The 17,808-nt window shown below is 34.9% G+C and overlaps 2 pseudogenes; both read left to right on the top strand.

Moving 5' to 3' along the window:
* The first annotated feature begins 294 nt into the window (after positions 1-294).
* Positions 295-13,619, top strand: LOC100687792 (annotated as a pseudogene).
* A 433-nt stretch (positions 13,620-14,052) lies between these two features.
* Positions 14,053-15,161, top strand: LOC100687711 (annotated as a pseudogene).
* The last annotated feature ends 2,647 nt before the right edge of the window (positions 15,162-17,808 follow it).

Genomic DNA, 17,808 nt, shown 5'->3' with positions numbered 1-17,808 from the left:
TTTATACAAAACTAAAAAATTATGTATTAAAACATTTTTTTAAAGCAAGGAGAAGATGATCCAGGAAGCTGGTTATCTCAGGGAGTGGGAGAGGGACAAGAGAAGGGAAGAGCAAAGTTTGATTCTGTAGCATGATCAGCATCTAGTTCTTTAGCAGGGTAGTGTATTTATGGATGCTCATCTTTAGCATTTTAGTATAAATAAAATGCAAATATTAGATAGGAGAAAATATTTTTTAAAAAAGCAATAGCTGAGAGTTTTCCGTAACATGAAATAAATTCCTCAGATTAAAAAATGTACTCTCCAGAGACAGCAGTGAAGACCAATGAGTTGGTCATAACGGCAGGTAAAGAAATTAATGAAAACTATCCAGTACAAATCATGAATATTGAGGTGCCTGGGTGGCTCAGTTAAATGGCTCAGGAGTCAGTTAAATGGCTGACTCTTGGTTTCAGCTCCGGTCATGGTCTCAGGTCATGATCCTGGGATCAAACCTTGCATCAGGCTCTGTGCTCAGCTGGAAGTTTGTTCAAGGATTCTCTCTCCCTCTCCCTCTGCCAATCCCCACCCCCAACCCCCACTCATGTGCTCATGCATGCTCTCTCTCTTTCTCTCTCTCTCTCTCTCAAATAAATAAATCTTTTAAAAAAATCATGTGTATTTATCTACATTTGAGAATTCCATCGGTGCTGTGGATAAGATGCTGACGACCACAATGTCTGTTTCCAGAAATGAGTTGTTGCAGAAGTTGGATCTCCTTGAACAAGCAAAAGTGGATTTAGTTCCTGCTTACACATTAAATTCAATGTTTTGGGTTTCCAGTAAAGCAGGAATGGGAAAGAATCAGAGTATACATGAACAGGGTCAAGGAAGTAACAGACAAGTAAACAACGGCTGGCAAGCTGGACAAAGATGCAGCTTCAAGATTTGTGAAAAATGCCCTCTGGGAATCAAAACCTAAAAATGCATCCAAAGTTGCCAAAAAAGGAAAAGCAAATGTTAAAAAAATGCACTCTCCAAAAGCAACAAAAGTAAAAATAAACAAGTAAATACACACGCATATAATGAAACATGTGATTTCTTAGAAGCTTCTAAACAGAAAAGACAAACTTTCTAAAAGACACTCTTCAGGCAGAAGATGAAAGATGTGGGGCACCTGGCTGGCTCAGTCGGTAGAGCATGGGACTCTTGATCTCAGGGTTATGAGGGTTGATCTCAGGGCTGTCAAGTCCCATGTTGGGCATGGAGCCTACTCAAAAAAAAAAAAAAAAAAAGATGAAAGATGAGGTATGCAAGAAAGAATGAAAAATAAAGTAGGAAATATGAGGTAACTGACTATATAAAATAATTATAATAGCATGTGGACATTTTAAAAATTGAAAATTCAGAACACTAATGAATTACAACAGTAATAAACAAGTTGAGAGTGAGATATTGAAGTGAAAGTGTCGTAAGGTCCTACAGCTCTCTAGGAGAATAATAAAAGTACTAACTTTAAACACTGATAAGTTAAGAATTCATGTAATAACTTCCATGGGAACCACTAAATGACTGGACACATTGTGTGTAGCTTCTAAACTAGCCAAAGCCAATATGGAGTGAATTTTTAAGTATCTAATCCAAAGACAGCAAGAAAAGTAAATAGAAGAAACAAGAGAAGCAAATACTATTTATGAAAAGTCTCTCTAATAGATGGAGGCATGGGAAAATTGAAAGTCTAAGTGTGAATCAAAGTCTATCGTAGCAACATTCATGAATAGAAAGCTGGTTATATCTATGTTATTATCAGTTAAATAGACTTTAAGTAAAAAAACTTTCCCAGAGTATAAAGAAAGCTACGCAGCAGTTCTCAATTCTTATATACTGAACATCGCCTCAAAATAAATAAAGGGGAAAATATGACAAAACAAAAGAAAGGACTTCATAATTATAGTGGGAGACTGTAAAACAATTTTTTCAATTATTGAAAGAATAAGACAAAAATTAGTAAAGATGCGGATTTCAATGAAATAATAAGTAAAAGTGACCTAAGGGGCAAATATTGGATATTACACAAAAGAAGTGTAAAATTTACATTCTTTTCAAACATTTGCAGAAATTAACCACTTCATGGGATATAAGACACATCGCAAGTCATTTCAAAGGAATAAATTATATAGATTGTGTTATTTGTAACTAAACAGAAATAGATTTTTAAGAAGTAGAAAAAAGAAACCTATGTTTGAAAAAAAAATAATAATAAAAAAAAATAAAAAAAAAAAAAAAGAAACCTATGTTTGGAAATTAAGATACACACTTCTAGATAACGCATTACTAAAAGAAAGAATTATAAGAAAATGTTTTGAATTGAGCAGTAATAAAATTACTGGATGCTAAAATGTGTGAGATGCAGTTAATTAAATACATATATTACATAAAATGAAGTACTGATAATTAACGAGCACAGTATGTATTATAAGAAGTTTGAAAGGTTCATGAGTATTTTAGGGCCTCTATAATTCATTCACTTTCATTGCCATAGAATAACACACTGTTTGAAGATACCAAAAATATAGTTACCTATTCTCTGTCAGGGAACATTTGAGATTTTCCAAGCTTTTTCTGTTATGATGTAGCTACAGACTTTACTGTAAATATTTCTGCAGTGAAAGCTTGAGTTTCTCTCGGGTAAATATTTTAAGAATGGAATTGTTGAAATGTCGAGTTTGTGAACAACTGAAGTTGTTATCCCAATTTATATTCCAACAATGAGTAAGAGATATCCCACATCCTCTCCAACACTTAGGTTATTGGACGTCTTAGTATTTGCTGTTCAAGTGAACGTGAAATGTAAACGTGAAACGGCATCTCACTGGGGCTTTGAATTGCATTTCCTTGTCACCCCTGAGGTTAAATACCTCTTTATGTGTTTATCAGCCATGCTTTTTCTGTTTATGGTTTTTGCTCATTTTTCTATTGAGTGGTTTATCCTTTCCTTATAGATCTTTCTTTTAAAAAAATTTTTTTTTATTTGTTTGAGAGAGAGAATGCAAGCAGCAGGAAGTGCAGATGGAGAGGGAGAAGCTTGCTCCCTCCTGAGCAGGGAGCCCTATGCCAGGGGCTCCATCCCAGGACCCTGGGATCATGACCTGAGCTGAAGGCAGGAGCTTAACTGACTGAGCCTCCCAGGCGCCCCTAGTTCTTTTATATTCTTGAGTTACTATAAATACTATCTCCTAGTTCATACCATGCATTTTTTTAATATTTTGGTAAATTATACATAGCAACCATTTTTAGGTGTACAATGCAGGAGCATTACATACATTCACACTGTTGCGCCAGCATCACCACTGTTCATCTCCAGGACTTTTCCATTACCTCAAACTGAAATTCTGTGCTTGTTAAACAGTAACACCTCATGCTCTCCTCCCCTCTGCCTCTCCTAACCATTGTTCTTTCTGTCACTATGAAGCTGTCTATAAATTTATCTCATATGAGTGGAATCAAATTTTTCTTTTTGCCTGGCCTATTTCACTTGACATGTTTTCAAGGCTCAACCACACTGTACCGTAATATTCCATCATACGTACAGACCACATTTTGTTTATCCATTCATCTGTTGATGGCCATTTTCCACCTTTTAGCTATTTTGAATAATGCTGCTACGACCATTGGCATACAAATATCTGTTCAAGTCCCTACTTTCTGTAATATGCTGTTTTTACTATATGAAAAGTTTCTTTGATGAAAAGAGATACTACTTTTATATATTCTTGCCAAAGAACATTCCCTACACCAAGATCAATAATTCTCCCATGTTTTATTTCTTTTTTAAAAAAAAGATTTTATTTATTTACTGATGAGAGACACAGAGAGAGGCAGAGACACAGGCAGAGGGAGAAGCAGGACCCCCGTGGGGAACCCGATCGCAGGACCCCAGGATCACGCCCTGAGCTGAAGGCAGATGCTCTACCTCTGAGCCACCCAGGCGTCCCTCTCATGTTTTATTTCTGTGGCAATAAAAATGAAGTAATGCAATATTGGTTAAAGTCCCAGAATATTATATACAATATAATATCTCTTATACAATTAAAAGAAATTAAAATATTCTCTTGAAGGAATATATACATATGATAAAACATTATTTTAAAACATGAAATAAATTATTAAAAGCAAGATGCAGGAGAGTGGTAGTCTGAGAGAGGGAAGGGGCAGAGAGATAGATTAAAACAAGACACAGAAAGGTATATGTTAAAGGGATTGGCATGACCTTGTAAGATAATTTTTAAAAATCTAAAAAATTGTCAGAATTAATTAGCATTTACAAGGTTAGTAGATGAAGAAATCTATAAACAAAAACCAATTAGGTTTTACACTGGCAATAAAGTTAGAAAATGATATTTTTAAAATATACCACTTAGCACAGTACAAAAATATGACATACATAGGAAAATGTGCAAGACCTTTATAGAAAAATTAAGAACTTTACTGAAAAACAATAAAAAGACTCTAAATAAATGAAAAGAATACTGTGGTCATGGACTGGAAACGTCATTATTTTATTTTATTTTATTTTATTTATTTATTTATTTTACGTCATTATTTTAAAGATGTCGATTCTCTCCCAATTGATCTATAGACTCAAAGGGGTCCTAGTCAAAATCTTAAACAGACTGTGTGTATGTGTGTGTGTGTGCACATGAACACACAAATGCAGGACTAGAATAGTATATTCAATAGTGTATAGAAATTCAGAAGGCCAACAACAGTCAACATCTACCGAAAATCTATTATAAAGCTATAAGTAAGACTGTATAGGATTATTGCTTAAGCAGTTAATTATATGTTAAGAGATGACACAAGAAATACAAGCTATTCAACTTCTGTCTTATTTCTATATGCTCCTTAATATAATCTTGATTTTTCATATGGCGTTCAGCTATTTTCCTGTTTAAGAATGATTAAACAAGTAAGACAAAAAGTGTTGATGGATTATCAACTTGAAAGGAAGTTATGCTGTAGGACTCTGTCCCTGTGCTTTTTACACGTAATATTCTTAATAAACAACATGAAATGATGAAAGTCTTAGGTTTCAAAATTATCTCAGTATTTTCTTTAAATTTGCATGTATGTGCATTTTCTAAAATAGATTTTATAGACAGTACTATATTTAATCTTTATAGTAAACCTATGAAATAGAGAATGTAATTTTGGGTGGAATAAGTTGGAACCCATTATTGCCTAAAGCCAACAAGATTTAAAGGCCTGAATTAATTTTTTGAAATCACTTCTGCAAATATGGATGGAGGGGATCTAGTTTAATGGCAGTTTTTAAACGGAGTTGAAAAGGAGTCTTAGTACTAAGAGATAATACTAAACAGAAATGAAAATGCTTTAGTCAGTTTAATAGTAGCAAAATATAATTTCAAGGGAAGTAATGGCAAGTTGTACTCTGCGTTGGTCAGATAATACTAGGAATGCTGTATTCGGTTCTAGATGCCATATTTTGAAAGACATTATAAACTAGAGAACATCTGCTGAGGAAAGACTGAGATGATTAAAAAATTAAAACTGTCATGAGAGGAATGGTTGAGATTCGCCTGGAACATGAAAGCTCTCATCAAATATTTTAAAAAGCATCCTGTAAAAAAAAAAAAGAAAAAAGAATTATTCAAAGTTGGCTCAGAAAACAGATATATGGCCAACAGATGAAAATTATAGGAATGCATATTTCAACTAAGTATAGGAAGAACTTTTCTAATTATTCAAAATGTTCAATTTAACCTCAAGGTTTGGTGACGTGCAGATTAAATTCCGGCTCCGTGCCTGATTTTTGTTTTTATTTATTGAGGCATAATCTGCCTAGAATAAAGTTCACTGATCTTAGGTTTTTTTTTTAAGATTTATTTATTTATTTTAGAGAGTGGAAAGAACAGCAGAGGGAGAGGGAGAGTCTTATGCAGACTCTGTGCAGAGCTCGGAGCTTGATACAGGGCTTAATCCCAGGACCCTGAAATCACGAACTGAGCCAAAACCAAGAGTATGACACTTAACTGACTGTGCCACCCAGGTGCCCCTTTTTAAAATTTTTATGTAGGTAAACCACCATCCAGATCAAGACAGAGTACGTTTCCCAGAATCCTGGAGATAAGGGCTAGGTTGTTCTGGAGTTTACAACCTAGAGAAGCCAAACATTTGAGAATAGTCTAGGGTGACAATGGGGAAGTTCTGAAGGTGCCCTGAGAGCATTGAATGGGGAGTGGAATTACCTGATCTAGGGGTAAAATATCTCAAGGATATGACATTAACAGAGACTGGAGATAAGGAGAAGGTAACTTGACAAAGGATGAGTTTGTTGGGAAGATTTCTGTAAGGCGTACAGTATGTGCAAAGTTCCACCTTTCAAAAAGCAAGAGAGAACATGGAGTATTCAAGAAACACAGACAAATATGAAGGGGAACAAAATAAAATTCAGATAAGCAAGCACCAAGCAACTGCATTACTTCCCTTTAGCTGACCCTAAATAGCTTCTATCATCTTCATAGAATATTGATGAGAGATAAACCAATTGACTCTAACAAGCGAACAAAAGAGTATGATGATTTCTCTCCTTCTATCTGAGCTTCCCAGAACCTGCTGTTTAGACCAACGTCCCCTTTCCTAACTCTGTCCTCTTAACTCCAGCCCAGGCTTTCCATGTTTTATTTCTTACATCTCATGGTACCCAGTCTTTCCAGCTGCTTATTACATAAATATTTCTTTTGGGATTCAGTATGTTTTAAGGAAAAAGACTTGACTCTTACTTCTTTAAAAATGAGAAAGAAGATGAAAGAAGAAATTGATATTTTGTTAGGAAACATCTTTATGGGATAAAAATTACTTACATAATTTACATACATTACATACAAAATTACATTAAAAATTACATTAAAAAATTTATACCATAAATTATATCATGTGACCCAATCTGGAAAAAAGTCTCATTAAAGTGCTACTAACTATAAAACAAAAAAGTCCTTATTAAGAAAAATATTAATAATTACTATAAATTAATACCTCAAAATTTGGGGGTAGTTTTTTCAATTATATCCATGCTTTTTGAGGCATGCCCTGATTATAACTTGCTGTGAATTATAATAATAGCTAAATTCATTGAAAGCCTACTCTGTTCTAAGATTTTTACATGCTTATTTATGTGATTCCTACAACAACATATGAGGTAGCTACTATTAGTATGACCATTTAACAGATGAGGAAATTGTCCAGAGTCACATAGCTAGTAAGAACAGAGTTCTAAGCCAGGCAATCTGGCTTCAGATCCTCCAACCCTAAAAGAGTGCTTGTTAATGATGATGATGAATAAGTTGTAACTGTAGGAAATACCTGATTGCCAGATCCTCCTACATATCCCTGAGGCCACTCACAGACAGAGTACTGGTAGAGTGCCCTATATTTTTTCTTGCCTAAATAAGTCCCATAGAGAATTTCTAGAAAAGGAAAAAAAAAAATCTAAATCCCCTTTCTCAACAAACCTGTATTTCCCAACATAGTAGAACAGTATTTAGAAAATACCATGGAGCCCCTTAGGAGCTGTTGCAGGAGGAGAGTTATTCCCATAGACATGAGCATTCTTAAAGAGTAAGGTTGGTCATAGAATTTCTACTTCTGTCTTTGCTACCTTGAGTCTTTTTGATTAGTACATCCCTCTCCTCAACCCCTCCCCTCCCCAACCCTGGGCGCCCAGTGTGCTTGATGGTCTCCCTTTTCACTTTGACCTAAAGCACCTTTGCAACCCTCTCCCAATGCTGACCCACTAACCTGCCAAACAATCCTGTGTATTGACTAGTGAGCCCGTAGTCTCTTCTGTCCTTCCTGGAATGTAATAATAAAAGCATTAAATTTAGAGCCAGAGGCTTCCATCTGCCATTAGCCATATGACCCTGAGTGAGTTATATAATTTCTCTGAGCCTCAGTTCCTCATTGCTCATAGGAAAATGACAACAGACCACAGAATTGTCTATAAAGAACTTTGTAAATTATAAAGTACTAGGGGAAATACTAAATTATTGACATGTGAATCAAAAGCTCTTTAAGGGAACTTTATTTCTGGATATAATGTTTTAACTCATGGGGAGGATTTTTATGATAATGTCAGGTGATGCAGATAACTGATACAGGAGTTTGTTTGAGAGTGGAAAGGATCTTTCTGTGTCCTTTGAACAAACCTCAAAAGCAGGTGTCTCATCTTCCCACATAACTCCATGTAGCACTCGGGTGCACAATTTAAAGTATATGTATCTCCCATAACAAACACTTATCCTCCAGTCTATTAGCAATCTACTAGCAGAGTGAATTACTGGGACATGCAAAGGACTAGGCTATTCGTGACTGCTTTAGTTTAGTACTATCCTAACCAGATCCCTGAACAGTAAATTGTTCTGCATGCACATCCTAATGAGCACCAAGCTTCAAAGAGGTCCCACAGACATTTCAGCAAGAGGCCTTCATTTGGTACAAACTCCAGATTACTGCTGGAAGGCTGTTTTGTGTTTTTGAATGGCTGGAAAATATACTACCTTTTAAAACTGTAATTAACTATTGTTTTCTTAAGCATAAGTCATTGAATTTGGTCATATGCCACCTCTGGATTTGTTGATATAAATTTGTATTGGGGAATATTAATAGCAAAATATAATCTACAATCCTTGTCCACACAAATTGCAGTAAATTACAGTTCACCAAATTGCTGTACTAAGAGGAAAATAGAAATGGTTGTGGATTTCAGAAAGCAAACATAGTATTCCAAAAATAATTACAGAGTTGTCACCTTAAAATATCCAGTTGTTTCTCAAAAGTGATCAGTATTAAGTAAAGACACTTTCATCCATGTTAGATTTCATTGACTTTACAGTTACCAATCCCTCCCCTCGTCATCTATTTTTTGGTATTTATTTTAGAAACATTACTCCTTTTTCTTTATTTCTCTGAGGAGAAAAAGATAATGTATACAAAAGAATATGAAGACATTTATATGGATACACACATTTTATTGGCAGACAATTATATGCCACTGAAGTTTGTGATTTTTAGCTAATAACATAATTAATTAACTATAGAGAATTTGCTGTATTTTAAGATCCTAGGAAACAAAGTCAGATTTTTGTTTTGTTTTGTTTTTTTGCTTCTGAAGTCATGCTCTTTAGAGTAAACTGAAGTTATTAGGAAATAGGTCTTTGCAGCTTCCACTGTCCTGTGCAAACTTTAGTTTTAAGAAAATTACTTTATGTATATACAAAGTATATGTAAATGCTCACATAATACACAAGTTTCCTATAAGGTTTGTATTGGGGAAAAAAAGAAACACATCCATTTTTCAACATAAGGCTGAAAAAAAAAAAACCCTTTAAAATCTATGTTTAGTCCTAAATAACCCTGAAAAAGAAAAAAAGAAAAAGATGACTGAGAAGATCTTGGAAGCCAACAAGTACACAAACATGGAAATTAAGAATTGTCCTCTAAAATAAAATTGTAATTAGAATGTTTATCAATAAAAGTCTACAGGTCTCTATGTTGTAATAACTTTCAGAGCTAAGGAGAAGTGATTCAAGTTTGATTCCAAATCTTTTATAACCATTCTATACCATTATACAACCAAATTAAAAGTTCACCAAAAATGATGAATCCTAGAGCATACTCAATTGTTTTATGTAAGCTCATCTCAGAGGGGAAAAGTCACAAGGGGTTGATTTTTAATGCTAATTTTGATTTCTAATGCTTACAATAAATTAAGTCAACCACCTTCTAAGTTCCGGACTGCCACACATGCTCTAAACTGCTCTGTGGGGATAAAACACTTTAGAAGCTTATAATTCCTACAGAGTGTTTTGATTATTTTATACAAACTAAACTCCAACAGCAAAAAATTTCACAAGGGAAATTGTTGTGTGGTTTAAGGCCACATAATCTGGTTTCAACCCTTGTCTTTGCCTTGAGTAAAAGTCATACTCATTAACTTGAAACAATAAACTCAAACCTTAACATTTCTGGAAAGAATTCAATTCAGGACTTTGGCAGTATCAATGGTAAATATTACACACAGGCTCAATGTGATCTTATACAGATATACAGGACATGTAGGTAATGGAGGCAATGCCAAAGTTTTAAATGAGCAACAGATATATTACATATCACTGCCTTATATATAGGCATTGACCCTTCACACACACATGCAAAATTTCCTAGCTTTCTCAATACTGAATTAGAAGCTGTGGTAATAACTTAAGTATTTATTTAGAGAAGAAATATACAATGGAACTGGAGTGGTATTAATTATATATGCATTAAGAAAAGCTGATCAATAAAATATTTTAAAAAAGAAAAAAAAAAGGTTGGACCATGTAAAAATAGACTAAAAATTAACTACCCCTTTGGGGTTTATAGTTGAAAAGTAATGACACCTGAAGTAAGCAATCTCCTAAAACCTTAGCTAAATGTGATGGAATTGAATTCGGCATTAATACAAGAGAAAAGAGAAAAAACAGATTTTTTAAAATGGGAAATAGCATTCTTTTCTTTGTATAAAACTAATGTGAGTTAAATTTAAGTGGAGAGACAATAGGATGCAGCATATCAAAAAGAGAAGGAAACATTCTAAGAATAAGTAGAGGAAAAAAGAAAAGACCTAGAAAGCAGAGTCTCAGGAAGGAAGAAATTATGTACATATGACATAACAGTCTACAGCTTAGCACATATTTCACTCAGGAGTGTCTAAAACATAATCAGATAGTTTAACTCACTCAAACATAAAACAAGACTACGAACAGGCAAGAGAATAATGAAATGTGGTGGTTCCAGGCAGTTTTTCAAAATTATAACTCTCCCACACTAGCTATACATTTGCCTTTGTAATAGCAAGGCTGGAAATCACCAATTTAAGTGAAAGTTAATTTCTAACTTATGTCCTATGCCTTCGTAAAATCTTATCAGTTATTAAAAGAGTCTTTATATACTCCTTTAGCTTAATTAAATCTTTTCATGGCACATTCTGCTTTAAACTTTTGCTATTCTGGTCATTATCTCAATGTTTTTTATCCATCTAAAAAAAATTTACCATTGTCCTTTGCCTTTTTAATTTAATTAATTAATTAATTAATTTATTTATTTATTTACTAATGCTTAAAGGAAGATTACTTATTTATTTATTTGAGAGACAGACAGAGACAAAAAGCAGGGGAAAAGAGCAGAGAGAGAATCTTAAGCACGCTGCATGCCCAGTATGGAACCTGTCACAGGGCTTGATCTCACAATCCTGAGGTCATGACCTGAGCCAGAATCAAGAGTTGTTTGCTTAACGGATGGAGCCACCCAGGTACCCCCTTTTGGCTTTTTAAAAAAAGTCATATCTAACATTTATCAAATGCTTACTGAGAGCTGGTCACTCATTCTATGTATCGTACCCTTTTTATCTCTATAATCTCTTGACTACTTTCTGAGACAGGTAATATTACTGTCTTCATCTCACAGATGAGAAGACTGAGGCTTAGAGTATTTCAGTAATTTACTTATGGTCAGCTAGCTGGTCAGTTGTAGAGCCAACACTCGTATCTGGGTCTCATTTGAATCCTCGGCCTGCATTCTTGGCCACTACCATCTCATGCCTTCTTCTCTTTTGTTACTTCAAAGCCCCGGGTAACCCCATCTCCACCACATATATCCTTTCTGCCAAAGTTGAAGTGTTCTTCCAGGCACAAGAAGAAAATCACACTTTTCAACTATATACCAAGACCAAGTGGGATTTAATCCAGGCATGTAAGGTTGCTTCAACATTCAAAAATTTATGTAACCCATTAACTTAACAGGCTAAAGAAGAAAAATCACATGATCATATCTCACATGCTTGTAGATGCAAAAAATAAAAAAATAAAAATAAAACAAAACAAGAACTTTCAGCAAACTTGAAATAGAGAACTGCCTCAACTTGATAGAGAACATCTCAGAAAACCTACTGTTAACATCATGTCTAATGGTGAAAAATTAGAAGCTTTCCCACTACGACCAAGAACAAGGCAAGGATGTCCCCTCTTACCACTGCTTTTCAACAGTACTGGAAGTTATGGAAGTCCTAGCTAATGTAATTAGAGAAGAAAAGAAGAAAAAAAAGTCATAGAATTAAGAAGAAAGAAATAAAACTTTTTTTTCACACATGATATGACTGTCAGTGTGGAAAAGCCCAAAGAATCAACAACAACAACAAAAAACTCCTGGAACTAATAAGCAATTACAGCAAGGTGGCAAGATACCAAGTTAACATATATAAATCATTCATTTTCTTATATACTAGCCATGAGCAATTGGAATTTGAAATTAAAAACACAATATCATTATCAGTCCCCAAAATGAAATAGATTTAGGCATAAATCTAACAAAATATATACAATATCTATATAAGGAAGACTGCAAAGCTGTTATGCAAGAGATCAAAGGACTAAAACTTGGATAGATATTTCATATTCATGAATAAGAAGACTCAATATTATCACAATGTCATAATTCTTCCTAAATTCATAGATTAAACACAGTTCCAATAAAAATCCCAGCAAATTATTTTATGAATATCTGATTTATGACACCAAATAAACAACACAATATTAAGGGAGAACAAATTCAGAAGACACACTCCAACTTCAAGACCTACTATAAAGTTACAGATATCAGTGCAGTATGATATTCGTGAAAATAGGCAAATGAACTAGTAGAACAGAATAGAGAGCCCAGAAATAGACCCTCACAAATATAGTCAACTGCTCCTTAACAAAGGAGCAAATGCACAACACAAAATGCAGCAAACATTCTCTTTATAACACATGGTGTTGGAACAACTGGACAACCACATGCAAAAAATGAATTTAGACCCAGACCTTGCACTCTTGACAAAGATCAATTCAAAATGGATGATAGGTCCACATGCAAAATGCAAAACTGTAAAACTCCTAGAAGATAACACAGGAGAAAATCTAGATGACCTTGGGTTTGCTGATGACTTTTTTAGAGAAAACCCCAAATGCAGGATCCATGAAAGAAATCATTAATGAACTAGACATCATTAAAATTAAAAACTTCTGCTCTGTGAGACACAGTTAGGAGAATGAAAAGACAAGCCACGGAGTGGGAGAAAATATTTGCAAACAGAGTCTGATAATGAACTGATATGAAAATATACAAAAATTCTTAAAACTCAACATGAAGAAAAAAAACTATTTAAAAATCAGAGCTTAATAGAAACCATACCAAAGAACAAAAATAGATGCCAAATAAGCATATGAAAAGATACTCCACATCACATGTCATCAGGGAAATGCAAATTAAAACAACAATGACGTATCGCTACACACCTATTAGAATGGCCCAAATCCAAAACACTGACAAAACCAAACCCTGTTGAGGATTTGGAGCAACGGAATTGTCATTCATTGCTGGTGGAAATGCAAAATGAAACAGCCACTTTGGAAGACAGTTTGGTAGCTTCTTATAAAAATTTAAACATACTCTCTTACCATACATCCCAGCAACGTGCCCTTGCTATTTACCCAAACGAGCCGACAACTTTGTACACAGAAAAGCCTGCACATCGCTGTGTATAGACGTTTTCTCCACAACTGCCACAATTTGAAAGCAACCAAAATGTCCCTCAGTAGGTGAATGGATAAATGAACTGATTTATCCATATGATGGACTATTATTCAATAGTGAAAAGAAATGGGCTGAGTCTGAAAAATATACGGAAGAATCTTAGATGCATATTCTAAGTGGAAAAAGCCAATGTGACACATTCCACACAACACCAATTATGTGACATTCCGGAAAAGGCAAATAACATGGAGATTACAAAGATCAGTGTTTGCCAGAGGTTGGAGGATGGAGGCTTAATAGGCAGAGGACAGGGGATTTTTAGGGCACTGAAACCATTCCATGGGATACTACAGTGGTGGAGAGATGTCATTGAACATTTATTAGAACCTGAAAAGGTATGACTCAAGAGTGAACTCCGGTGTAAACTACGGACTTTGGGTGATCATGACGTGTCAATGTAGATTCACCAATTATAGCAAACGCACCAGTGGTATGTGGTACATTGAGTTTTGGGGGAGTTGTGAGTGTGGGGCGGGGGGGGGGCATATGAAAACTCTGTCCTTTCTACTTAATTTTGCTGTGAACGTAAAACTGCTCTAAGAAGTAAAGCAAGGAGCTGAATTATTCAATGAAGAGAGGGATCTTCTCTCAATTGCTTATAAAAATGCTGTAGGAGCCCATAGGTCATCTTGGAGGGTCGTCTCAAGTATTGGGCAAAAGATGGAAGGTGCTGAGAATGACAGCAGATGGCTCAAGAATCCAGAGAGAAAATTGAGACTGAGCTACAAGATGTCTGCCATGATGGACGGTCTCTTTTGGAAAAGTGTTTGATCCCCAGTGCTTCACAAGCGAGCTGTCTTCTATTTGAATATGAAAGGAGACTACTACTATGACTTGGCCAGGGTTTCCACTGGTGAGGGTATGAAGGAGATTGTGGATGAGTCACAAGAAGCACACCAAGAAGCTTTTGAAATCAGCAAAAAGGAAATACCAACACATCCTATCAGATTGCGTCTGGCCCTTAACTTCTCTATGTCCTAGTATGAGGTTCTGAACTCCCTGGAGAAAGCCTGCTGTCTTGCAAAGACAGCTTTTGATGGAGCCGTTGCTCAACTTGACACATTGAGTGAAAAGCCATACCAAGATGGCATGCTTGGGGTGCCTGGGTGGCTCAGTCGGCTAATCATCTGACTTTGGCTCAATTCATAACCTTGGGGTCCTGGAATCGAGCCCTGCATCAGGATCCTCACTCAGCAGGAAGTCTGCTTGCTCCCCCTCCCTCTGCCCCTTCCCCTGCTTGTGCTCTCTCTTTCCCTCTTTATCCCTCTCAAATAAATAAAATCTTTAAATAATAATAATTTTAAAAAGACAGCATGCTAAGAATGTAATTACTGAGAGACAACTTGACATCATGGACATCGGATACCCAAGAAGATGGAGTTGAATTGAAGCAAGAGAAGGATGGGAAAATTAACCAGCCTTCTAACTTTTGTCTGCCTCATTCTAAAATTTATACACTAGACCGTTTGTCATCTATGTGGTCCCACAAATAGCTTTTTTGTTTATGATTTATGACAGATTTATGTTATTTCTATTTGAATTTTTCTTCTCAAGTAGTTTTTAGGTTTCATATTAAGGTTGTAGAGCCAGTGAACAGTTAGGGAGTTCCCTGTTTTCATCTTGAGGTCCCCAATATGGGATGTGGAACTTGTATACTGGTTATAAGTGTTTGGCATCGTCCTGTTGGTACATTGTGGCTTCGCAAAGGCCGGTGTTGAAACTGCTTCCACTTCTAAGCAGAGAAAACTGCCTATGTGTTGGTTTGTCCTGGTAGGAATAAAAAGGAATACCTGGTTCTAGACACTGTAACTAAAGTTTGGAGCATTTACAAGGCTGTAGTAGAAATAGGTATCCCATGGATATTAGTGTTGAACCACATGAACCTGTTGAATACTCATTCTCATTGGGCACACCTTTGACTACAATTGCAGAAGTGTTCCTTTCACTGTGACCCAATCAACTCTGGATAAGGGCAGAAATGGTTCATTTTTCATTATTTGTAAAATTCCCTGCTGTTTGCTTGTATTATTTTTGCTACATTCATTTGATTTGTATTTAAATGTTTTAGGCAACCTAAGAACAAATGTACAAGTAAAAATGTAGTAAAACTGAATTGCTTAATATCAATTACTTTATTACTTTTTGTTGTGTATCAAGCACAACAGCAAAACAAAAATCTCATGGATTTAACATTTTTTTTAGTTATTTGTTTTCAGATTTTTTTTTTTTTTGCTTTCTTGATTTTTTTTTATACTTGCCTAATAATATGCGTGTGGTGTACAAATACTTAACAGGGAAATAACTAGCTTTGTTTAATGTCTTATGAAATTTTCATGAACAAGCCAAGTATAATTGTAGAGAACACATATATTAAGTCCCTTTAAGTGGAATAAAAGTTTATGAGTGGACTTTTCAACTACTTTCTCTACAGATTTTCATGTAAATCAGTCTTTCAGTTCCTAAATTTCTCTAAAGGAAATTGTACATTTTTGGAAATTTATTCCTTATTCTCTGTTGGCAGCTAATGGACTTCTACCAAGTTTAAATATAAAGTTTATTATAACAACAAGATATAAACTCTTCAGGACAAAGAGAACAGGAAAGGAAACTAAGTTTTGAAAGATGCAAAAAGATGGAATAAATAGCAACTGACTCAGTAAGTTAGAGAAAGTTGACATCCGACTACCTGGAAAGAAAGATGTCAATGAAAAAATTAGCACATTTGTTCTACTAGACTCTAGAAGGATTCAGGTATTAGAAGTGACTTCAGGTGACTTTGAAGACTAAGGGCAAAGTAGGGTGAGCACAAGAGGTTTGAGTCTTGTGTGATACAAAAGGAGGCACAGAGAGGATAGGAAACTAGCTGCTAATCACAAAGTATTTAAGAGGCATAAATAGGGCATAAACCTACTTATTTCAAATTCAACTCAAAGCCTCCCTTTGTATAGTGAGTCTGTAATGGGAGCATTCAGAGTTTAGATGTTCTCTCCCAGCCTACATCCCCTCCCACCAAGATGAAATAAGACAGTGCTGTAGGAGGAGATTGACTCAGAAAGGCTCTGTGAGGGACACACTGAGAAAAACGTGCAATCCAGGATATAGAAAGTCTAAAACAAAAGAAAGTATCCCCAGGATAAAGATAAAGACAGATCCCAAGAAAACTATTGTATAATTGATTCAGAAAGCAGTCAATTAATACAAGTTTAGATATTATATTGATTTTATTTTATTTTATTTATTTATTTTTTTTAGATATTATATTGATTTTAATATTTGTCATATTGATTTAATACAGATTAGAAAGATAAAAAATCCAAGAGAGATGCTTCTAAGGGAAAAAAGTAGATCTATTACCTATGAGGTTTAACAGTAACAAGACGAGAATCAGTGCTTAGAAAGAAAGCTTGGGCCAAACTGTGGAAGGAGCCTCGGTGTCCAACGAAAGATGAGTGGATAAAGAAGATGTGGTTTATGTATACAATGGAATATTACTCAGCTATTAGAAATGACAAATACCCACCATTTGCTTCAACGTGGATGGAACTGGAGGGTATTATGCTGAGTGAAGTAAGTCAGTCGGAGAAGGACAAACATTATATGTTCTCATTCATTTGGGGAATATAAATAATAGTGAAAGGGAAAATAAGGGAAGGGAGAAGAAATGTGTGGGAAATATCAGAAAGGGAGACAGAACGTAAAGACTGCTAACTCTGGGAAACGAACTAGGGGTGGTAGAAGGGGAGGGGGGTGGGGGGTGGGAGTGAATGGGTGACGGGCACTGGGTGTTATTCTGTATGTTAGTAAATTGAACACCAATAAAAAAAAATAAAATAAATAAAAAAAAATAAATAAAAAAAAATTTTTAACCCAAAAAAAAAGATAAAATAAATAAATAAATAAATGAGCAACATGTACACAGAAAAGTAGGCAAAACTAAAAAACATGATAGGTAACTCGAGGAAAACCAGTGAGTTGTTTTGTTAAATGCAACAAACTATTGTAGGTGGATCAATTGTGATTAAATGTATACAGTCCTAATAATTAAATATAAAATTATTTAACAAAAAAAATAGGAGAGTGAAAAAAATTTTAATCATAAAGTTTAAGAAAGCTAAAGTCTCATATTCCATAGTAAAAATC

The sequence above is a fragment of the Canis lupus genome, chromosome 6 (genome assembly GCF_011100685.1).
Source record: "Canis lupus familiaris isolate Mischka breed German Shepherd chromosome 6, alternate assembly UU_Cfam_GSD_1.0, whole genome shotgun sequence".
Taxonomy (NCBI): Eukaryota; Metazoa; Chordata; class Mammalia; order Carnivora; family Canidae; genus Canis; species Canis lupus.
The sequence above is the reverse complement of the archived record's forward strand: the minus strand, read 5'-3'. Positions and strand labels throughout refer to the sequence as shown.